This window comes from Poecilia reticulata, linkage group LG16, assembly GCF_000633615.1.
Source record: "Poecilia reticulata strain Guanapo linkage group LG16, Guppy_female_1.0+MT, whole genome shotgun sequence".
In the NCBI taxonomy this organism is placed as follows: Eukaryota; Metazoa; Chordata; class Actinopteri; order Cyprinodontiformes; family Poeciliidae; genus Poecilia; species Poecilia reticulata.
Genome location: NC_024346.1, coordinates 19,414,730 through 19,439,850, shown reverse-complemented (window position 1 = coordinate 19,439,850; position 25,121 = coordinate 19,414,730). Strand labels below are relative to the sequence as shown.

Genomic DNA, 25,121 nt, shown 5'->3' with positions numbered 1-25,121 from the left:
ACCTCTGGGAAAATGGAAAACTCTTGTCCTGTCAGGCCTGGGTTTTTATGCATCAGTTCTTAGATTTAAATATCAATACGTAACCGCTGCTATTGCGTCGAATTTGAATAATACATGCAACATCTCTGACTGTGGGGGGTTACATCAATGTTGCAATGTTTTTTAATGTTTCGGAGCGCCGCCGCGGCCTGCTGAAATATGAATGCATTTCCTCCTCCCAGGTGAAAGCAATTCTCTGTCCTGCGGTAATCCGCCTCGGCCGACACCAACCTCGCCGACCAAGATGGCAAAATGGACGTTGCCATGGGAACCTCGCGCCTGGCAACTTGGAGAGCCTGGCAACTCGCCAAACTGTTGCCATGGCACAGCTGTCAGTTTACGCAGGCAGGGATTGGTGTGTGAGTGGCCTTTTGTAACGCCGCCCTTTCAGAGATTCCAATCAAACGCCGAGCTGGAAGAATGTGCCTGATGTGGCACTGAAGACGGGGCGGAGGGGGTGCAATCAGGACAAAAAAAAAAAAAAAAAAGAAGCTTGGTAGGTCTACTGACTTTGGTATGTTGATACGAATTATTATCATCCCCTTTGCCTCAACATTTCATGAGCTGCATCACAGCAGCTCACTAAATGATTAATACCCACACGACTGCGTCGACTGCAAAACATGCTTGGATGAAATCATTTCTGGCCAATTAATTCAAGAGCAAAATATATATTTAGATCCATGGTCCAAAGCTCCTCAGAGATATCACAATCTGCTGTAAACACAGCCTAAAATTAGCAGCTTGTGCTAGTTTGTGGATAAGATTTTAGGCACCCCTGCCAACCAAGCTGTCAGTTTCGACTAAATATATAAGGAGAACTGAGACTATGAATACTGCATGAGCGTTTTTTAACGTCTCAATTCAGTGCTGTCAGGTTTTTGTGCTTTTTACTGGAGCACACTGCCAGGGACAAACAGCAGTTGTTTTGCTTTGCAAATATGTACACAAGGGAAAAACAAAAAATAATAATAATCCATAGTGAGTACAATATGCATTTTATAAGTTTTATAAACATTTTAAAAACACTCAAAACTATGTGCTAGAAAAACTTCACATACATTAAAAGATAAAAAAAGAGCACAATAAAAGCAGGACATAGACATGAGATGTTATTAGACTGTAACTTAAATATAATAAAACTCATTCACACAGGCATTTCAAACAAATAAAATGTATAGTAATATCTAACTGCCTTTATTAAACATAGACAAAATTTAGTAGCAGCACTTGTCACACAGAATATGTCCTGCTTTTTAAGCTTTTTGTACCTGTGCAATTTATCGAGCGTCTTCGGCAAAATCTTTTGTCGTGAAAGAAATTCTCAGTTCAAGAGCTTGAATATGTTATGGACATTCAGAGGGCATATTTAGTCCCCCAAAAGATAAAAAAATATCCAGCACTGTCATAAATTATCTGGACAAATCGTACAGTTACACATACTGCAACCAAAGTTTCTCTCTTCTTTTGGCTTCTGCCTCTCTTATTTCCTTCCATCTTATTTTTCTTTCTTCCTAAATTCATTATTTTCCTCGAGGGTTAGTCTGGCCAAATTCCCATGAGCCATTGTCGTTAATACAGCCGTCTAATCTGTGGGTGTCTGTTTGTGTATTGTGTAAAACATATTTCATGCTGTGAAATTGGAGATAAGGGTACAGAAATACTCCGAAAAGATGTTACCTTGAGATCACTTACATCGTGGCCTGCGCCTCGCAAAGCCGAAGCTGAAGCCAGCTGAAAAACACACACAAAAAAAAAACATCAGGCATAAACGTTAAAAGGAAGTAAAGCTGCCAAAAACAAGGAGTCAAAGTTAACCAGCAGTGAATAAATTACATGAGCGGCTCACATAATAAGTCTGTTTTACTTGATCTTTCTGTCAAACTGAATTTTAAAGACCTCTGTCTTTTAAATAATTTGAATACTAGAAAAAATGTTTAAAGTTGACATTTATCTTAAGTAAAGTGTGCAGAACAGGGCATGAAGACGGTTAATTGAATACATAAAGTAGGTAAAACAAAGAGAAAAAAGCACATTAAAATAAAAATTATAACCCATGAATAAGGAGAATTAATAGAGCAAAAGGGACATTTAAGCTACTGGGTTACATTATAATTATTTGATGCTCAATTTGTTTTGTTTGCTGCTCCTTAAGTGTTGTTAATAATAGATGTAATTTGGATATTACCCAAGTCACCCCAACATGACCTGCAGTGGGTCAGCGATGCTGAGTCTGTCAGACAGCTTCATTTCAAAGTTTCACTGCTTAAAGGTGCCAGAGAAAAACGTTACTGGAGGCAAAACGGCAGCTTAAATTTGCTCCTGTCAAAACTATTTAGATCCACATTTGAGGGTGTTCAAATCTCAAAATCTGAAAGCTATTTCTGTGCACACACACACACACATGCACACGCACACACACGCACGCAGACATTCTGCAGCGTGGACAAAGCCGCACACCAGCTCCGAGTGCTAAGCCTCCTGCTCCGGCTTGATAAATATAACTTCAAAAGAAGCAGCCAAACAGCTTTAGCTGGCCAACTGCACAATGAGCATAATAACTCCCCACCTCCTGGGAGCTTCAGCTTAGTTCATTTACCCTTGCAGAGCGCTGCCGTGCCTTCATGTGCACATGTGTCTTTGTTTCGCTGCGAGCCTCATGGAGGCTCCCCACCTTCTCGCTCGGTACAAAGCGGATGTATAGAGGAACCTTTTGGACCTCATTTTTACAGAGGAAACGCGGTCCGCCCTCCTCCCTCCCACCCCACTCTTGTATTTGGCCCTCTCATGTAATGCCTGATTTACCACAGAACCCCTTAAAGAGGTCAAAGGGCAGACAAAACAGTCTGGTGTCATGGCAACCTGTGTGCCACCATCCAGAATGGCAAGAGGGGAGCTGGGGGAAATCTGGTTGGGGGGGGAGTTAGTCAGTTAAACCTTTAAGAACACCGCTTTGTCCTAAGGCTAGTGTGTGTGTGTGTGTGTGTGTGTGTGTGCGTGTGTGTGTGTGTGCGTGTGTGTAGGTGTGTGTGTGTGTGTGTGTGACATACAAACACAAATACACACACGTAATGCACCTGCACTGTGAAATGGACCCCTCCTAATTTGCACTACAACGTGGCCCCGGAATAATCAAGCCAAATCCCTCGGTGCAATGCGGCCAAGTGCAGAGTCCGCAAGAGTGTAGGAGGGCGTGCACGCCGCGTCGACGCGCGCTGCCGCATCGGTGTGTGCCGTTTGAGCCCCTGTAAGACACTCCTGAGTAAAAAGGTTCTTTGTGGCCGCTCGATGCGGTGGCAGCGCATACGCGATGGGGGGAGGGATGCTAACGGATAAATGGGAAGCAAATGCATTCAGATCGATAGCGAGCCTGAGAGAGGGCGAGAGGGGTTGAGAAGAGAGAGTGGAAGGTGGTGAGCAACGAGGGAGGGGCCACAGAGAGACTGATTAATCATTCCTGTATTGTTATTGATTTTCTGTTAAAGGGAGTGAGTCAGACGCTGAATTATTTGCCAGTGTGTTTCTCTGCGGGTGTGTGTGTGCGTTTGTGTGTTGTACTGTATTTTACTGAACGCACAAAGTCATCAATTACAAGCCTCGACTTTGCAAAGGTTTGGCAATTTCAGCTGCTTCGGTTCTGCTTTAAGGGGAGTTTGCATTCCTGGCGTGTGGTTACAACCTTTAAGCCGTTAGTTCCCATCGTCAGCACAGTAACTGTGAAGGATTTAATTATTCATGCTTTGTAAAAAGAGCTAATACGCTGCTCCATTTTGAGCAGGAACGGGGAAGCAAAGGAGGCGAACAGGAAATTCCCCTGTGAGGACTTAATGAGGAGCTGACGAGTGAGCAGACACAACAGAGAGGGATGGAGGAGAGGAGGTGGGCCGACATCTGACCCTCTGGCTGTGACCTTGTTCATTGTCTGAAGGAGCACCTGAGCTCAGGTCACATCTGAGCACATTTTACATTTTAAGAAACTTTTCTGCTGTCCCTTTCCCCAGCCAGCCCCTCAAGTCAGCATCAAAACCCCTAATTAAATAGATAAAAGTGGCATAATTAGTTTACAATTATATCAGCATGACACCAGCGTCAGACGATGCCAAGGGCAATGTTTTCCTCCAATTATGAGCCCCTTTAAAAAAAAAAAAAAAAACAGACCCGTCACAGGCTGAGCTAAGTGAATGAAAACCCTTTTCAGTGTTACCTTGAACTTGAACAATGAGTCTGGTGTTTGTGCTGGGGCCACTTCCTGACCTCTCCTTCCCCCCTTTGGAAGCAGCCAACCGGAGCCGCTCCTTTCATCTTACAAATGTGACCCTGCTGACCCACGCTGACCAGAGAGCAGCCGGAGACAGCAGGTTTCCCTTCCACTATGGACCTGTTCATCCCTGACTTGTTAAAGTTGCTTTGACATTGCATTCGATCAGAGAAAGCTGCTGAAGTGATTCTCAGAAGCAGGACAAGGATGTTAAATGTTTTTCCGAGCCGTGCGAAGGTAAAGTCCAAGTCCATTTGATGAGAGAAAATGCAAAAGTTAAAGGCGTTTTCTCTGGCTTATGGAGCACCGAGTGGTGCCCCTCCTCCACCTGTTACTGCACAGTAGGCCCATCAAATAAACAGTAAATCAATTAATTGCATGATAAATTAAAAAGATTTTCATTTGCATGATTTATTCATTTGCATGATTGGGTATTTTAAAATGTCTTCTAGTTCCAGTGTTAAATGTTCCTTAAATTTTAAAGTTTATTAGTCTTTGATATCGTGTTGTTGCATTATTATTATTATTATTATGCCCTCACCATTACATTGCTTGGAAATTGTCTCTAATCTACAATATTATCGCTTATTGCGATAACTTCTGGGGCAATTTATCGTCCAGTAAAATTTATCAGGACAAGCCCACTGCACAGTACAAAAGAAAAAAAGGAAAAAAAAAGGCGACTATGCATATCTGTTGACAAGAAAAACGAATTGATTGCTTTGAAGTATTTCCAGCTGCATAAAACTATGACAGTGTTGGCATGGAAACTAAAGGAGCACCTCCCATCACTCTTATCAAGGTAACAGAGGTTTAAAGCTGCAGCTCTGAAGCTTAATTTATCAAAAATGATAAAGCATAAATGACTCAATAACCAGGTTTGGGTTGGTACAAGTATCAACCTGGACGAAAAAATTATTTGACTTCACATTATCTCCAAAAGTGTATAAACGTCCTTGTTTAAAATGGATAAAGAAACATTACTGTTATCGAGTATGCCCATAGTTAATCTGTCTAAAATAAGTTTTAAATGACTTAGAAAGTAGGTATTGTCAAATAAAAATATTTTTAAAAATTAACCACTAATTTCCACAAGTAGTTAGATGAGTTTAAATTCAGTTTAAGTGTAAAATTGCCATAGTGACAATATATAACATCGAACAAATTGAATATTTAAAAGCAGTAAATTTAGTGCAGGTTTTTAAGTGGATGGTCTTTTTGTTTGTTTTTATTTGCTATGTTGCATTGTTTGATTTATTAAGAGTACTTAGAAACCACTATGTATAAAATGCATTACTATCATTACAATTAAAGAATAAAGTCCCTTCACAAGTTGTAGATAATGTAGCTTTTTTTGTTGTTTTAAATAATATTTAGACAATTTCTGTTAAAATGACCCATTAACACACCAACATTGGCGGCATTGTTTGGTTTTATGTGATCAATTTGGATCATATAAAACTAAATTCAATTGACATTTTGGTAAAGTGCCTTGAGATGACATGTGTTGTGTGAAATGCAGCTACATAAATAAACTGAATTGAATACTGTGAAATCGTGGTGTTTTTGCCAAGTCTATAATACCATAACAATAATACTGGCGCATCTGACTGACATTAGATGCAAAAACAAACCATTCACCTCCTTTATTGTCCGACATGAAACCCTTTCCCTCGTTTCTCGATGCTTTTTGTCTCACTTCAAACCCACTTTGTCTCCAGTTCTTGAACAACTTTATTTCTTTATGCTTTCATCTTTATTTTCCCTTTGCTTTCTTCACACCACACTCTCCCTTCCTCCTCCTCTTCCTGCTCCTCCTGCTCTCTCTGTCTGGCACCAGAGAACTGGCACGCTCGAGGGAGACGATGTGTGATGCAGGCATCGCTGACACCTCCAACACCATCGCAGAGCATGTCTATCACTGCAAAGTGTAATGGAGAGCCTTGTGAATGCCATCAATATGTTACCAGAGGAGACGTAGTGACACTTCAAACCACTGTCACTAAATTAATACGCTTAAAGTGCATAAATCTGACTTACATATTTTTGCCTCTTTGCTTAATTGAATAGTGAAAGAGTTATTTCAAGTGAACTAGAGGTGTTCTTTTTATTGGCACAGTGATTAAAAAAATATTTGATCTTTGCTTTAAAAAAGCCACACAAGAAAAAAAAACCCAATCTTGATAAATGTCAAATTTATTAAGCTATATTTGCCGACTTTTTAGGCTTTATCTTTTCTGTTATTAATCAAAATGAACATTAGTTACTAGGAGAAATGAGGCGAGTGTTTTCTACACATTTCAGAATTGTCAGTATGCTAAGTTTAGTCGTTTTGAAAGATTTTCAGTTCCCATTAAAATTTGAGGAAATTGGGGAAAAGGAACTTGATTGACTTAAGAAAATAAAAAATGTATGTAGCTTACTTATTCCTTGTTTTACGTAACGGTAACGACACCTGTCGACTTAAACTAATGTTTTTTTATTTGGTCATGTCACCACGAGTTCAGCTGATTTCTAAAACTGCAGCAAACACTAGGCTGCTGACGACAGGTTTCAGCCAACTACTGGATTTAATTCCCTGATTTCAAGCAAAGGAGCATAAAATCTTTGTCTTCCCTTGACCAAAAACACTTTTAGAAGATAATAGAAGAGCAACTTTTGATTTTAATTGCTTAGACATCCAGAATGCCATTTTCAGAAGCACTGCAGTGTTTTTTTGTTTTTTTTAATTGAATCTTTCTTTTGACATGATTTGGTTAGGCTCTGCCTTATTGCATCATGGACTAATTTTGTACACAAATTCCTCCACAGCAACACATACAGAATAAGCAAATATCGCACAAAACAAATACATTTAATTGAAAGTTAAAAAAAGGAAAGAAGCAATGAATTAAGTGTTAGTGTTAGTATTAAAAATCTAGGCATATTTAAAAGCTTATAAGGCCTCAAGTTTACTTGATCAATTTTAAGACTTTTTTAAGACCTTGTAAAAACCCAGATTCGTATTAGAGACTCGTATTTTAAAGTAAAAAATGAAAGCAACACCTATTGTCTGTCTTGACTGAGTGAAGTAACGCTTGCTGGCTGACGACATTTATTCAAGCATTTCAAAGATGATGCCACCACTTTTAAATTGTTTTCATGGCAACATGTTTGGCACCCAATAAAAAAAAAAAAAAAAAAAACTGAGTGACAAACCAGAAGTATTTTGTCCTGCAGGCGACTGACAACACCAAGGCTACAATCCTTTACCAACACAAAAATAAAGAACAATTTCCAGCAGCTCAAAATCAGGGCTTCATCAACAGTTTGTTCTTATTGCAAAGAAAACACAAAAGAGTGCTTTAATGTGTGTTTGGCATTAGGACAGCTGTGATTTTTAAAACCCTTTTTCCGTTGTAAAAAGAAAAAAAAGTGGAGATTCTCAGTTTCTTGAAAAAACATTCAGCATTCTGTGGCATTGATGTTTTTCAAATTATAACAACAGAGTTGGAGTTTTATCAGCAGTGACATAAAAACGAGAAGGCTCAATGTGACGAGTAGCATTCGTACATTTTGTCGAGGCTAGCTGTGTCGGCCCTTGAAGAAGTATCTGCCCCCTTTCACATTTTTCAGATCTTGCTTTTTTGTCTTCAGATTATACATTGTGTATCAGTCCGTGATGACCAAAGCAAGAAATAGTTTTCAGATCGTGTCATCTACGAGGAAAAAAAGCTGTGCAAACATAACAGGCTGCTCTACTCTTAGCAGTCAAAACTGGCAATAAGTCTGAAGAACACATTTTGACATCTTCTTCTTTGCAGAGTCGTTTTAATTCAGCTGCACTGGAGGCATTTCATACGTAAATGACCTGGTTAAGGTGATACAGCAACATCTCAATCAGATTTAACTCTGGACTGTGACTAGACCAATCCAGAATTTGTTTTTTTTTGGGGAGGGGGGGTGTTGAGAATCGAAGCAGTAAAACAGTTCCAGACCATCAAACGACCATCACCTAGTCAGACTGTCAATGCGATGCTCCTTTCTGAAATGATTTTCTAGATTTAACCAGCGGTAAATGGATGCACACGGTTTAATTACTGTGGGACCTGGTCTGAGGGAGATGTCAGATTTTTATGTCAGATGAGGAAGCATTTTCAGTCATATCCAACTACAAACCAAAGGAGATGTTCTAAAAAAGGCTTCTTTAATATTTCATTGACCCTTCATCTATTTTTGATACCGCACTCATCAACTTCGGCATCATTTATAAAATGGAAACAACATGTAAGCACCTAATGCATCAGCATACTAAACATATTTCTGGTTTATTACTCTCATATAACAGTGGGTTTGTCTATAAAGCCATTTGCAGCGCGTTCTTCCTGTGAATGATGCAGGGCTGCCAAATCCTCACTGGATTAAATTCTACATCACCCAACCTTATGTAAAGTAATTAAAACGTATATATTCAAGGGGATTAATTTATGCTGCTGTTTAGTTTGAGACAAGAAACATATTTTAGTCCAGTCAATATCCGTAAAGCAAGAGACACACATAAATGGGAGTAAATTCATTTAAGGAAAATTAGGTTTCTGCAACAAATCTATAATACAGACTAGTCAATGAGTCGTTTCAGTCAGCTCGCTGTGAAATTCTAACGTCTTTACATAAACTTATTTTAAAAACCTAATTTACTTAAGCAAAGCAAAACACAAATGAAAACAATCAACGACGAAACCTGATAACATCAACAAGGGCTGCATGTCAGAAACCTGCCCCATAAATCATAAATGAGGACCCTGCACTAACATTAGTACCCTCAGACATTTTCTCTATCTCTCTCTCTCTTTTTCTCTCCCCCAAACCGCCCCCTCCCCCCAACCCCCAACTCCTGGGGCTCTAAGGATGTCTCTGACACATCTAAGGCGCTGGAGAGGAGTGGGGAAATGGTGAGGATCAAAAGTTGAGGCAGAGAGAGCACAGAAAGAGAAAAAGATGTGCATAGAGAATGAGATGGGAAAGAACGTGGCAATAAAGATGAGAGCTGCGCAGAGAGAAAGAGGAGACAGGCAGGAGGGGATTGATATGGGAGAGCTAAGAGGCAGCACTGTGACCTACTAATGCAAAACTGAGGAATTCTCGCTGCTGACTCCAAACACATTCCTGCAGCCTGCAAATATTAACCCCCACCTTGCCGCCTCTGCCTACTCCTGAGCACACGAGGCGGCCACCTGGCGAATCCACCGGGAAGCTATTCATTGATATCGACTCGCCTACTGGAAATAATTTCAGCGCTGTTTGGTGTTGTGGAAAACATTAACTCGCACCCACAGAAGGGCAATCTGTGGGATTTTGTTGTACAATAGGTGTGTTATTGTGAATGATTGTCTTGCATCTGCACTCAATGGCCACTTTATTAGGTGAACCTTGCCAGTATTGGGTTGAACCTCTTTTTAACTTGATGTTGGAAGCATTTCTTACAGACTCTTGTCAGCATCTTGCATGTGCTGCACATTTTTTTGGATGCACATCCATGACGCAAATCTCCTGCCACATGCATCCTGAAAAGTGCTCTCCTACTCCGAGATCCAGAGGCTTTGGAGAGCACTTAGTTATGGTCATGTTTAGCAAAACCAGTTGAAGATGATTTGAGCTTTGTGACATGGTGCATTATCCCCTGAATGCTCCAGCTCAAATCGAGATGCATCAGACCAGAAAAAGGTTTTGTGCAATGTCACGATCCAATGTTGGTGAACCCGTGACAAGACGGGATGTCGCCTTCTGCTGCTTAAAGGTTTGATATGTTATGATTTTGGAGATGGTAGTTCAAGCTGCAGCTGCATTTCTATCATATCAAACTAGATGTAGAACAACTGGCCATAAATATCAAGTAATTTCCAAATGAAGCAGGAGGAAATTATATAACAAATCTGCACATCTCTCAAGAGACTCCCCACGTCAAACTTTTGAAATAAAGAGCTGGTTATGTGTTCGCAGTGTATAAGAAATATGCAATAAGGTCAAGTTAACTAGAACAAACCTTCATTATTCATTTTGTGTACAAGCATGGTGTAGGCAGATCTTTAACATAGTGAGTTTTCTGAATGACCTATGACCTTCCATTAGCTCAAGATGGACATTTCTGTCTTTCATTTTACTGTGAAGATTTCTTAGAGCCCCTTCTCAAAAATGATATTTTTTTTTTGTTATACAAGTAAACAAAACTTGCATTTTGTCCCGTTTTTGCTGCTCCACGTCAGTGGAGAACAGAAATCCTCAAATTTAACTCACTTATATTTGTGCAGTTGCATTTCTGCACCAATACGGGACAAATTCTGCTTTACCTCATTGTTGCTTTTGCATCGGCTAATTTCTCCGTTTTGGTTTCTTTCTTTGGCACCAAAATCAACAAGTTATAATTCGCGAAACATTTCTGATTTGTCTAAATAAGACCAGGAAATATTTTCTGACTTGCTCTTTCACTGAAACGGCACACACCCTTTTCTCAGGTTCCTCATGTTTTCTTGGGTCAAGCTGAATTGTAGGATCTAAAAATCAAAAATGCTTGCTGAGAGGAATATTTCTATTTGTCAGGCCTTTTTGAAATGCTCACTAAGGAAGGGAAATTATTTTTTTTTCCACCACCACCGAACACTCGGCATTCACATATTGCAATTACGTGTTAGCTGATTAATGTCCCTTGCAGCCATGTAGTTTGGTCTTTATTTTATTGCAGCTTGAAATGATCTTCTTTAATATAATGGCTGAGGCCTTTTGCTCTAGCTTATAAAAAATTAGAGATTAAGACATTAACAGTTATGAAAAAATTGAAACAAAGTGATTTACTCAGTTACAGTGAAACTGTACTAGAATGGGAAAACTAACAAAAACAAGCACAAAGTAAGGGGATATGTCAGGTATTATACAGTTTATATACTATAGTATATAATAGTCAGCGTGACAGAGCCAGTCCAGACTAACTTGGGCTTTAAGAAGTGGTTTTGAAGGTGAAAATTTAAAACGGTGTCTGTGTTGTACGCTGGAGGATCACATTAAGCATCGGTGGGGAATAAAAGTAAATGCAGGTTTTATAAAATACATTTTAAATGTTCAACCTTTCCTTCGTATCACTAACACTGCCTAAGTTCCTTACCAGGTGCCGGGTAAAGTTCAGAAGTGGTCAGAGTTTTGTGCGGCTGTAGGGAACACAGGACACGGCGCTGCCCCTCCCACACCTGTTGCATAATGCTTCAGTCTGCTGCACTTTTCTCTCAATTATAAGACTGACAAATACGGCAGGGAGGGAATATTTCCAGTTGTAAAGCATACAGACAGTCAATTGTGGAAAAGTAGTGCCACCCTGTTCCTGTTTTTAAACTAATGCGGGTTTTAAAACAGCAGCTGGCAAGCAACGGGCGACATGTCTATGAAACGGCAGAGTGCAGGTTTACCGGCGGCCCTCACTTCTCAGTAAGAAACAGCAGAAAAACACTGAAGTTTGTGGGTTATTCTGTGAGCAAGTATAGAAAACAAGACAAATAAATTCGAGAGATTACATTGTTATAACTGAAATAATCAATAGGATATTAATTTAGAATCAGAGAGAATGAATAATTTTCCATTTTCTTACTGATTTCTTTTAGTTTTGCTTTTTTTTCGGCACACTTAAGAGCCTCAGGCAGCATTTAATACACTTAATTGTTGTCTGAGATCAAAGCATTGTTGCCTTTAATCTCAGACAACAATCCCGTGAAAAGTAATTGGCTCCTAAACCTAATAACCGGCTGCGCAACCTTGGCAGCAACGACTGCAATCAAGCATTTGCAAACATTGGCATTCACGTCATTCAGAAGGAATTTTGACCCGCTCTTATTTTCATAATTATTTTTAATTCAACCACAACATGGTTTTTCTGTGTAAGGTTAAACCACAGAATCTGATTCAGATTTAAGTCAAGACTTTGACTAAGCCATTCCAAAACCTTTAATTTTGTTCTTTTTGAGCAGTGTGGACTTCCAGGTGTGCTTTGGATAGCCAGCTTATCAAATCTAAATTCTCTCCTCCCATTTTACAAAATAACTACGGTTAGCAGCAACTTGTTTGCAACTGCCAGATGAGTGCAATTACATGCAAATTAGAAATACAAATAAACCTCCTGCATCAGAACCAAACACAACGTACGAGATTTAAACTGGTAGTGGACCTCAGCACGACAGAGACAAAGAGTATTAGTGCTGTTCTAATAATGTAGAGAAGCCCTTTGGGTATCCAGATGGAGCTTTCTGCTCCAGCCCCATTTCAGCCCCCGTGTCCTAGAGAAGGCAGACAAACACTGATGCAACTGGAACACCGAGTCCAGAGGGAACGGCTCTCGCTCAGGCCGTGAGAGAGCGGCTGCGTACATCTACAGCGGTCACATTGTGCGGCGCTTTCTCTCCGTGCCGGACCTCGGAGCCTGCTGCGTGTGGCCCTGTTCCCGTCCCTTTCACACCCGAGCTGCATAATTGATAGCGAAGGGCGAGTTGTGTTTTCGAAAGTGAAGCAAATAGATGCCTTTCTGTCCACTCTGATGTTTAGATGTGCTGGGGAGCAGTGAGTGGCAGCGTGGAGTTGAAAAGGTTTAACGTACCCAATGGATTCTTTATTTTTTATTTTTTACTAAAATGATCCGAGGCAATCCATTATTTCTGCCAGAGTGTATAGCGTTGTTGCGTGAAAGCAGTCCTGTTGAGATGAGCTGAAGGTCTGAAAAGCTTTTACAATTCAAGTGTTATCACATGATCAAAGCTTTCTGAGCAGCTCTCAATAGCTCTGACATATTCATTGCTGTTGTAGTTTTGGAGAAATTTAACTTTTGATTCACAAACCTAGCAGAACCGAGATATTTATGTCAAAGCAGCTTCATGACTTGCTTACATGTGTCAAGACCTACAAAGGAATGAGAGCAAAGAGATAGAAAAAGAAAATAAAAGAGGATATTTAGAAGAAAAAAAACTAGATGTACCTGTAAACTCTCAGGTGTTTTGGGGTCAGAATGAAAGTTTACAAAGAGCTGGATGAGAAAGGAACCACATTTTATCCCTGCAGAGGTCCTGCCACCTTGCACTGCCGTGGCGAGACAACATGGCAAACCTGCCAGCATCGTGGTATGGAGAGAGAAATTTAAAACAAAAATTATAAGATGAAGGAATTATCTTAATTTAAAATAGAGGAGCAACAATTGTTCCCTAAAATAATCCGTCATATCGATGACTTCATTTCTTCTGTTATTTCATTTATTGTCATTGTGGTTTTCATGCTGAGACTTGAATGAAAAATAGAGATTCTGTTCTTGTTTTCTAAGTGCTTATACTTTTTGCTATTTATAGAGTCACAGAGGCATAACGAGCTGATATCTGGTTAATTAGTCAGGCTAGCTGCTTGGGTATCTGGATTAACATGTGCACTGCTTGTAGCTTGCCACCTGTAGTTTTAAAGAATCGCTACCTTAATCAGAGTAATGGGTGACACTCCTTCAGTTTACAAACTGTGACTGTTCACAATATGTAAAACAAAAAATGTTACCAAAAAGCTACATTTATTTTTTAATATATATAGAATCAAAAACTAGAGGAGGAAGCTGACCAGCAGCATTAAGTACAGGAGGGCCATACTGTGTTAAATCTGGAGAAACTTCTCCAGCATGTTCTCTGGCATTTCATTAAAGAAACTTTGACATTTTTAAATGGTATAAATATATCTACACATATATATTTTTTATCTGTGGCCGACACCACTCCACTCACTAACTCGGGTGTTTTAATTTGTCTGATTAAACCTTTCCCATGTTCAAAAAGTGAAAATTTGAGAAAACCCAGCACATAAATGTCATGTCCAGAAACATATTTTTCATTGTTAATAAAGTGAGAGCTGATTGAGTGTGTAATGAACTTTTACCCAGCAGAAATCGGACCCTTCCCTGCCTCCACCGATTTCAGGTTTTCACACTGGACTCACCGACCAATTCCGATTTTGACTGATTCCATTTTTTATAGTTCTCAGAAAATGTGCTGCTTGCTCCTTAATTAAGATAGTAGTTTCAAAACAAACAGAAAATAATGGATCTACATTTGCCACTTATCTTTATTTGGCTTTTTGTAATAATAAAAGCTCATCAAATTTAGCTGTTAGTTGAAAAGTTCACAGATTGTAACTGGTGAACGTTCTTAGCTTTGATGCGTTTCTTGAAAAGGGAAAAAACAAATGACAAATGATATGATCGTTGATCAGAGCCCTTCAAGGGTTAATTTGTGAGACAGATTGTTGCATCTCTAGTTTAAATCAGTCAGTTCACATGAACAAAATAAAAGCTCATTGCTTGAGTTCTATTTTCCATTTTAAGATAATTTTAGTACAAAATATGCATACAGTTGAAAAAGAGACAAATACCAAAGTTTAATGTTAGATCGTTGTAACAATGTCTACTTTATTTCATTATTTTCGGCTAGAGTTTGATCTTGTTAGCACCGTCTATTGAAATCATCAAGCTAACGCTACTTGATAATTTTTGATCCACTGATCAGAACACACCCCACACTTGCTCTTTGCCAAATGGCGGTAGATGGCAGAGCAGTAATAATTCGAGTTCGAATATAGAGCGAGAACTTGTCACATTTGTAGATGAAGATGGGCAATCTTATGAGGAGCATCAACGAAGATGAGAAGGTTTCCTCAAAAACGTCTGTCCCTATGAAACAATGGAGGGAGGTTTGCAAACACGCTTCATCATGTCATGTGTAGGCTCGGGCGCAAAGCGTTGGGGGACTCAGGCTGCTACTTTCAGTGTTTGTGGATGTTTAGAAGAACAGAGATGATGTTTAGTTTCTAGCCGTATAACGGGGAATGCATACTGAGACCGAAAACAAACAGAGACGGGAAATAGAGGGGTGGGCCACGTCGATTCCGAGGCGGGGAGGATGACGGACGAATGATTCGAATACTTTGTGTCATTCTTCAGATTCATATCAGCAGAAAGTAGAATAAGTAACCCAAGTCCAAAACCACTCACAGGACACCGAGATAGCGGAGTAACAATTTACAAGGGAAAGAATAACAGAGCGGCAAAATTTCACTCTTCCTTCTCCTTCATCGTTCCTGTTTGGGCCCCAGCACCAACACCAAGCCATCAGCTAGAACTGAACTTATTTCATACAAGTTTTCTTTAGGCAAACATGCCTTTTCAGCTAAGAGATAACAGCTGGGGCTGGTGGGAAAACGTCGCAAGGCGGGAGGGAGGAAAAGGACAAAACCAAACAGAGCCGAGAACACAAAAACACACACAGCAAAAACCAGAAAACGCAGAAAAAGCTCACAATAAATTATTAGTTAATTTATTCTTTTTTTTTTTACCTTTTTTTCCAAAGTTTCTTCTTTCCCGATTCCAATCTGATTCTTCCTCTCCGTTCCCTCATTCTTAGTCTCATTTGTATGTGTGTTTTTTTTTAAGTCGTTTTGCACTCTGGCATCTCCACGGCACTCCAGTAGTGTCAGATTTTATCCACTGATGCCTCCCCATCTTCTCTCCAAGCACCATTTGTCTGTTCTTCATCCCTTGGCATTCAGCACTTTGAAAGGAAAACATGCCTTATGGACAAAGGAAGTCGGTCCTGCGAGGAGGAGCGCTGGAGGGGAAAGGCAGCGGATAAAGTCACAGGCGGTAAAGTGAGAGGCACGCTGATCCACTGCTGCTGCTGAGTGTGTATCTGGGACAGCATGTGCCAGAGCTCTGCACAACCAGTTCCACCGGATGCTTCATCCGAGAACAAATGGAAAGTCTTGGAGCTGCAGAAAGGGCTGCTGAGAAAATCAGAGCGGGTCGGAGAAGGGAAAGACATCAGTCATCGTGTTTGTGGGAGTGTGCATATGTATGCAGGATAGAAACGAAGGAGAGAGCGAGGGAGGGAGCCCAAGGTGGGAGGGAGTATATATGGAGAAAAAAAAAAAAAGGGGGAGGAGACATTTTTCCTCAGTTTTCCTGTTGGGATTTTCTTTTTCTTTTTTCTTTTTTTCAAATATCTCCTCTCTTTATAAGACAATTCCCATACCGCCTCCACGTACACCACCACATTGTCAGTAGGGTTATTATTCTGCTCTTCCACGGCTGATTTTCCCTCGTCGATCGGTCCGGTTTGCTGAAGCCAGCTGTGTCTTTAAAGCGTGTGCACTTGAACTCAGGCAGTGCTTTTCTTTCCTTGTGTACTTCCCCTCTGCTGGCCCCCAGCACACAGGAAAGAGAGTCAGCTTGCAGGAGAGACAGAACAGGACAGAGGGGCAAAAAGGGGCAGAAAGAGAAATACAGATGGGGGAGGGGGAAAGGTTTGGTTATTCACGGCTCTGGAGGATCAACTTTAGAAATACATATGTTGTACAACAGAAAAACTATGACCAAAACAGAGCGAAAATCTGTTTTTTTTTTCACGGTGGATGCCGGTGGATGTCACCAAGTTTGCAGCAGAACTACTCTAAAACAGACTGCCTTTGAAATATGAACTTACAGGATGACATCATGAACGCATGAAGTCAGAAGGGTGCAAGTTTAAGATCAGCACAACCTCACAAATCTGCAAAAGGTTGCTTGCAAAGAAAAAAAAATGCGATTGCCTTTTTTTTTATTGTAGAGGAATGGAAAGTCTACTTACCTTGACTGATTTAATTGTTGAGACAGCAGGACGCGGGAAGGGGGGAAGCGGGGGTGTGAGAGAGAGCTGCGAGTCGATAGCAGGCCAGTGGGGGCACAGGAGAACGCACCACTCGTCACGGCAGAGATTTAATTGTTCTGCACGTTGCAAGGAGTTTCACATGCAGCACTTGACTTTGGGGATCAAGATTCAAGATAAATAATGTGAATTTAAATCATTGTAAAACTCAAACATCTGAATTAAATCATTAATAGCTCTGCACACTTAGGTCTTAATCATGGTCAAAACCAAGGCATACTCAGCTGAGACTGAAATTATAAATGAGATTTAAAGCATATTTACTTTAGTTAAGGCAGTAGGGGATTACACATTTGCCAAAGTATTTACACCCCTTGAACAGTTTTACATTGCGTCACCTTAGAACCACGTACGTCTCCTGGTTTTCTTGGGATATTATGTGAAAGATCAAGACAAATCAGAGCATAACTGAAGTGGAGGAAAATTATAAGTTTTAAATATTTTCTACAAATAAATCTAAAACTGTGGTGTTTGTTTACTTTCAGACCCCTTTAATTTTAAACCTTTATTAAGATCCAGTTAAAACACTTCTACTCTACTATCAATACAGTTATTCAGAGTTCAAACATGGCGGCCTACCTACGCTGAGTCCATGGGACGATGGGAAGAGCTGAATACAGAACAAACCCGTTAGATTTAAAACTGGCTTCACCTTCTGGCATGATGACATACTTTCAGCTCTATAGTAGAATGATTGGCAACTATTCATCGTTTTCCATTTGACCTCACAACTGCACTCGGCTTTATGTTCGACTATCACACAAAATCCCATTAAAATACATAGAAGTTTTTCAGTTGCAATCTAGCAAAATGTGAAACGGTTAAAAGAATATGAATACTTTGCAAGATATTGTCTAATTTGGAATGCACTGGGGAGAAAATCTGTTACATACATATAAAATATTTGAGTTAATAATGTTCAAGCCTGTTCATACCACAAATATTTGAAACTCTTTAGTGAGAGTTTCACGTTCATACCTGAGTTTCCAAAGAGCAGGGAGGACATATAAATGATTCAAGAAAGTTACTTTTTTTCCCCATTGACACCAAGAACACAAACTCATTCAGCAAGAAAACTGAGGACAATCGCTTTATTCTCTTCAAACATTTTTCAATTATCAATTTAGATAGTTTTTTATTTATTGTGAAGGTTAATCATAACATACTTTAATGATTGTTGCAGCAGAAGTGGATGTTGTGTTTAGACCGTAGTCAAGGGAATAAAATAAAGGAACTAAAATAAAGGCGATCAAAATGCAGGAAATGACAGTATTGCTGCTTCCACTCTTGTTGAGAAAAGCTGAGAAAAACGGAGCTGTTGCCAAGTTTTACAGTATTTATAGAGAAAAAGGGAAGGAATGACATCATCCACAAGATTTACAGAACAATTCAACTTTTAGTCACAGTGAAGATGATTTAAAAAGTTTTACACATTGAAAATGAGAACTACTTCACTTGCCTTTGGCATAAATCAACTTTTATTCTTTGGTCCCGGACAACTTAGTTGGAAACAAATAAACCAAGCTGTTGCTTCTCAGTGATCAAGTGTGGGGTCATTCTTCAAAGCACAAACAGTCCAGCATTTATTTGCAGTAACTTATGAAATGTTAGAATAGCTTAGTGTAGATTTGACAAATGTTTTAGAAATCCTCTATGCTCCACATGTGGAATATTTCAGAAAGCGATAAAGCTGATGAAAAGGTTCACCCTTACAGAAGACTGCATGATGCTGCAAGAGCTCCTCATGAGCCCAAAGACTACAACACTACACTTACTACAACAGGCTCTTTCTTCATAGTGTTGATATGAAACTATGTCTGTACAATCAGAAAGACAAAGCAAAAGTTCAACTTCAATGAGAGGAGCAAAGAAATCTTTACACTCAATCATCAACATGAAGATCAGACTAATGTTTGATAGAGAGACCAGGACTTCTGGAATGGGTTTTTTTTTTCTAAACAAATTAGTAAAATTTAATTATTTGGACGCTAAGAGAGGTCATGTTTTGAATAAATGTGGAAATAGTAATTCAAGAACACAACCGCATACCAACTGTGAAGCTCAGGGCTGGAAGTGTCGTGGTTTGGAGAAGATTCGCTGGCCGTGTGCCATCACAGAATCTGCTATGAATCTACCGTTCCTGAAGAAAGCTTGAAAATCTGAATGAAAAAAAAAAAGAACGAGAACCTGCAGCCTGACAATAACCCAAAACATGCCAATAAATCCAACAGGGGCTTGCTGAGAATCATTAGATATAAAGTCCTAGATTTAGTCAAAGTCCAGATCTTGATCTCATTTAGATGTTGTTTGGCCACTTGAAACAAGCAGACATGAAAGCTGTCAAGCAACTCAGACGAAAATGAAGTGTGGGTCATACTTTACTCAGACTGACGTCAAAAACTGGCAGGTCACTACAAGAAGCATCTTATTTCATCTAAAGTGGGAAAAGTCTGCATAAAAACCTTAGAGAATGTGGAGTACACGTTTGGTTGTGCTGGTATGCAGATGCACAAAGATGTGGAACCACTAACAGGTGGAAAAAGGAGGTGCTAAATCTGTTTAATAATAAAAGGTCAAAGAAGGTGTGCTCTGCATTTGATTCGTTTTTTGGGTTTTTTTGTTCAGGAAATAAATTCAAGTTCCATACCTAACCACAGCGTTGGCAACACAAGGAGGAGGGAGATAGATTGGATGAAAAGAGAAACACTTCTTCTAAATGCAGACAAACTATTCCCCCAGACCAAGGACAATCATTACCTGAGGGGAAAAGGCAGCATGTGCGTTAGGGGAAGAGATGCTTATACTGGCGCTGATCTTGAAAGGGCCCCTGCAATCGATCGCGTTAAGCTCCCCGTGAAAGAGAGAAATCAATATGTTTTTAAAGGCGAAGCGGGCTGCATGCGGTGCATGCGTGTGGGCTCCATTGATACAGCCAGACGCGTTCAGAAAAGGAGCCGCTACTGCAAAAGCGCTATCACGTTTCGAGGTCAAGTGGTCTCATTTCCAATACTTATCTGCAAAATCATGACACCTGTGAGACGCATGAGACTGGAAAGATTGCACGTTTGTGGATTACGCATCTCTGTCTGGGTTCCTATTATCATAGAAGAATATTAGACCAGCATTTGAGCAGATAAAGAGTTTGGGGGGGGGGGAAATCAATTGTTTTAAGAAGAACTTTGCAGAGGCATAGGTGAGATCTGGAGGGCTGCGTCAGGATTAGTTAATGAATAGAAAATCTAATGAGCAAAACTTACCTGTGACTTTTCGAAAAAAAAAGTAATTGATTGAGGAGAGAGTAAAGCAATCAGTCTTACAGCTAGTGATGAAGATTGCCTACACAGGTTCAGCTCAGGAGAAAAATGAGTGGGAAGGAGGTCAACAAGTGAAAAGAGTAAAAAAAAGAAGCAAGTCAGGAGGGAAACAAAGGAGAGAGAAAGCAATTTAATTTCCATCTGTAGCCAAAACAATGCTAATCAATACAAAAAGGGCACCCACTCTATAAAACACATTTCTACCTCTCACCTCCCCCCTCTTTCCTCTCTGTCTATTTCCATCTCTCTCAGGCACCCTCTCAGCGATAATTCACTCTTGAGTTGGCATCTGGGCCAGTGAGTTTGATCCAGTCGAGCCAGGGGTGATAAGACATCTCTGCACAGATCTAACACACTTTCCCTAAGTTCTCGCACAACGCGGCAACCTAAAGGTGCCAGAGAGTCACGTGTGAGGCTGGAGTGAGAGACGAGGCAGAGTGGAGAGTTGGAGCCCTCCATAAAAAGAAAAGTGCCTTCAAGTGTGCTGGATGATACAACTCTGGCATGTGATCCCAGGCAAGTGGCATCACCATAACATTTACCTAATGACATCCAACAACCATCATCCTGCTGTTGAGAATAGATAACATAAAGGTTGAGGACAAGAGGTTCTCGGATACAAAAACAGCTTCTAATGGTCCTGATGCTTCCAATGTGGTTTTTATGCTACAGAATCAGGAACGGCTAATTCAGAACAGACACGAGTCTGCCCTCTAGTGGTGACAAACATGAACTAATGGAAAATGGGCGAAACAAAAATCTTTTCCCTCTTGATCCACAAACAAACAATGTATGGCTTGAGTATATTGAGTTAAGTACCAGCAATACTAGTAAATAATTGAACAGGTGCATAACAACAGAACATACACCATCAAAAACCAAGGTATAGTTTTTATATTTGCATAGCACCATTTGCATCTGTTGTGACATTTATAGCATGAACTGTTTTGCTCATATAACTTTTGTTATTCAGTTTAATTTCCCTCAATAAATTATAGATTTAAAAAAAAAATCTGTTATTTTTGTCCAGTTTTGAAAATTTGTTTGATGATCTGAAATAGATTATGATGAAAAAGTAAAACAGAAGAAAGATTTAATAGGACAAATGTTTTTCAAAAACAAATAAGGAAATTGTATCTGTATAAATATAATGTGGGTAAAATTAAACAAAGCTTTAAGCCTTTACACTGTTTTCAAAACAACAAAAATAATGATGTTATATGTTATTGGGGAACATAAATGCCGTACAAGTGAGTTATGAAAGAGATTATAGTTTTCAGTCTGTGTGCATTCACAGAGGTTATAAAGTGCTTACACTTTTCTTACTTTCTTTCTGTCCTCAACATTTTTACAGTGTTTTAGGATACTTTGCTGAACTTCTTCAACTGCACACAAAGGAGTAAGAATTTGGACATTTTTATTTAGTCTTTTCTTTAAAAAGTAAGTAAGAACATAGCATAGCCAAATTATCACGTAGAACATTTTAACACCAATCTAGACTGATAAAAAACAAAAAGAGGGAGTATGAGGAGAACAAACACTCCCATGGCTGTATTATTAATATGATATGATTTCACTGTGTCAGACCTTCAGTCTCTGAGTCTGTGTTGCTGCTATTGCTGGTATTTATGGGTGCAGTATTGATCTGAAACCCAGTGACTCATTCCTTGTTGTGGCTAGAGGTCTGTGGTCGAAAGAAGACCGAGTCTATCTCACAGAAACACTGCTTACTGTTGACTATTACCTAAAACTAAAAACAGAGGAAGCTAAATGAGAGATGTATCATTAACACTCCTGTAAAATAAGACTTTTATATTTGTGATGCTAAAAAAAACCATTAAAACTGATAGTAGTTTTATTACTCTTACTATAAAAGCTGTTTTAAGTACACTTTCCATATTGATTGATATAATCGTACTCCGAGTATTATTATTTTGGGTACATTTATTTAGCGGGAATAAAATAAGTTAAGAAATAGAGGTAAAAATACCTTACGTGAGAGCTCAGATGAGCATTGTAAAAAAGCAAATGTAGGTCAAATAAAGCTTTCAGAAATACCATTTCTGAAAGCAGATGGCCTAAATCTACACACAGAAGTTCACAATAAGTCTCAATCCTGTTCAACAAGAACAGAAAAATAGGGATCCAATTCACATAAGTGGAACAAAAATGGACAACGATAAAAGTATTTTCAGAATTTGAGTGGTGGTGGTAGCTTGATGGTATGGGAAATATTGCATTGGCAGACCTTGGGTTGCTTTGCACCAACTGAGCACTGTCGCTGAGAATCCCACAGTGTACCCGTCTCCTGATGACTACATTCAGTAGGATAATGCATCATCTCACAAAACTCAAATCAAACTTGTTTAAACTGGTCCCCTATACATGTCAATGAGTTCATTGCCCTCCAGTGGATCTCATTTAGGACGTGGGATGGCTGATGTGCATCATGCATGTGCTGCTGGAAAATCTGTGGTAACTGTGTGATACTCACATGTTGTTATGGATCAAAAGTATTGGAGGAATTCTTTACACACCGTGTTGAATCTACGCCAGAAACAATTAAGCAGTTCTGAAGGCCGAATGGGGTTCAACCTGGTAACAGAAAGGTGTGCCTAATAATGTAGCCTGTGAGTGTCCTCACACTTTGAGTAATTTTACAGCAATTTTGTCTCATATTGATATTATTTTTGGAAACCATTTTTAATGTTTCAAAATGAAAGCTTTCCTCTCATTTTCACAGTTTGGCCATGAGTCATTGTACAAAACATTACATGATTTTGTTGTGATTCCTGATTGCCTTCAACATTGAAACTGGATTGAATGAATTCATTAGATTTTACAGTGATAATTGCATTGTTGTTGTGTAGTTTTCTGCCTAAAACAACATAGTTCAAAGAAAAAAGATCTCAGCCTTCAGGTAGCCTGGAGGAAATAACAATGCTGTATAAGGGTGTGGCTGAAATGTCTTGTATCTCTGATTTTTAAAAAAAATCATATAAAACCTCCTACTGCAGGAGAAAGAAGCTGACACGCATAACTCACCTGTATCACTGATGTATTGTTGAGGGATCACGTCTGGACAACTTTCTTTTCAGCTGCTGCGGGGCTTTTTTGTTCACCTTGAGTAAACACGTGTTTTTTAGAGCGAGACATGAGCACAGCCAGGGTTACAGCTCCGCCTTGTGGTAGAAGACGGATATAGCAGCTTAACCACTGCGCAACAAAGTACAACCCAACATGTTTATCTTATTCAGATGCTACTGATAGCAATAATAATAATAATTTTAAAAAAAAGATCAAAAGAAATGTTAGCATTTTATAACATGACAGAAAGAAAATAACAGAGAAAAATAAACAATTGAGTTTAATCCGTCTTGTTTACTTACTGAAGTCATTTCAATTTATTTGTGGCTTTCTGTCCAGGTTGACATGACCTGACATTTTCTGTTCCTTATTTTCGTGAACAATCAAAGGAGATAGAATTGGGGACAAACACTGTGGAGTGCTGATTGTTCAAATTTATCTTATTAATCATGTGAAAATGTGAAACTGTCAGAAGTTTTTCGGATCTGAAACATTTAATCTGCATCAATTCTGATCTGGTAAGGTATTATTTCATCTTTTAATTTCCACTATTGCCTTTTTCAAAAATTAGAACCTGGTTAGCACAATAGCACTTTACAATTATTCTGTTCAGTTTTTGGTTTGTTGAGGACATTTATTTAAAACTTAGGATTAACATGCATCATCATAAAGGTTGTTTTTTTTTTACTAAGGGAATAAATACTACAAGTGTCTGCATGCGAATCAAATTTCTAAACAATGAATGTCATGTAACTGTGGTAGGGACATAGAACAGGAAGTGTTACACACACATTTCCTGTACTGAACACAAAAACAGGCTCTATGGAAAAGAGCCTGTTTGACTGTTTTTGCATTTTCTTATTTTTCTTTAATTGCATTTCCATATTTATACTTTACACTTCATGACAATTTATTCAGTTGTTTGTTTTCTAATTTGTCATTTTTGTGCTTGACATGCAGCCTATCATTACGAAACCAGACAGCCCAAATACAGTTTGTTTGGGACTTTGTTAAATGACAGATTGTTTTTCTGTATACGTTTTTCTTGTTCTTCCATACTTTTTATTGATTTTGAATAATCTCAACATAGTTTTTGGACTCCTTCATCTCAGTTCTTTTTAACTTAATAACTCAAAGTCATGGTCCTGTGTGAGAATCAGTTTTTGGGTATTAATCTTACCTAAAAACACCACATTTCACAATATTTCAGTTTTTTTTTTTTTTACAAATTATTTTTTGAAAACCTAAATTATTTTCTAACTTCTTTAAATTCAGGCATAAATCCCAAAGCAATTATTCTCGCAGCTGCCAAAAATAATAATGCAAGATATTAGTTTTTAATAAATATTTTTTTGTGTTATTTATAGTACTAAATATTGTTATTTGCCATTTTGCTCAGCCTTAAAAATATAAAACGCAGCACTTTTCAAGGTACAGTAACAGATATTTCTTAATTCCAAATGGACCAGTTTTGTCTTTCTTGTAAGCAGCATTGGCCTCCGTTCAGGCAGCTGACTGGCAGTGTGCAGCAACAGGTGATGTGTGTTGATTCGTTATACTTCATGTTTCATTCAGGCAGAAAAACAGATTTTCTGGCATCACAAAATGACTTAAACCGCAGCAGTTTTAAACTTTTTTAAACTGGTGTTCATAAAATGTGTTGGGAGCTTTTGTTCAGTCTTTTTG

At 39.0% G+C, this 25,121-nt stretch overlaps 1 long non-coding RNA gene across 1 annotated transcript; it reads right to left on the bottom strand.

Annotated features, from left to right (window-relative positions):
- Positions 1–1,138: 1,138 nt before the first annotated feature.
- Positions 1,139–18,784, bottom strand: LOC108167012 (uncharacterized). The gene is made up of 3 exons (XR_001777405.1): positions 16,957–18,784; positions 15,668–16,558; positions 1,139–1,773 (listed from the first exon to the last, which is right to left on the bottom strand). It is a non-coding gene; the product is annotated as an uncharacterized LOC108167012 (long non-coding RNA).
- Between the last annotated feature and the right edge of the window lie 6,337 nt (positions 18,785–25,121).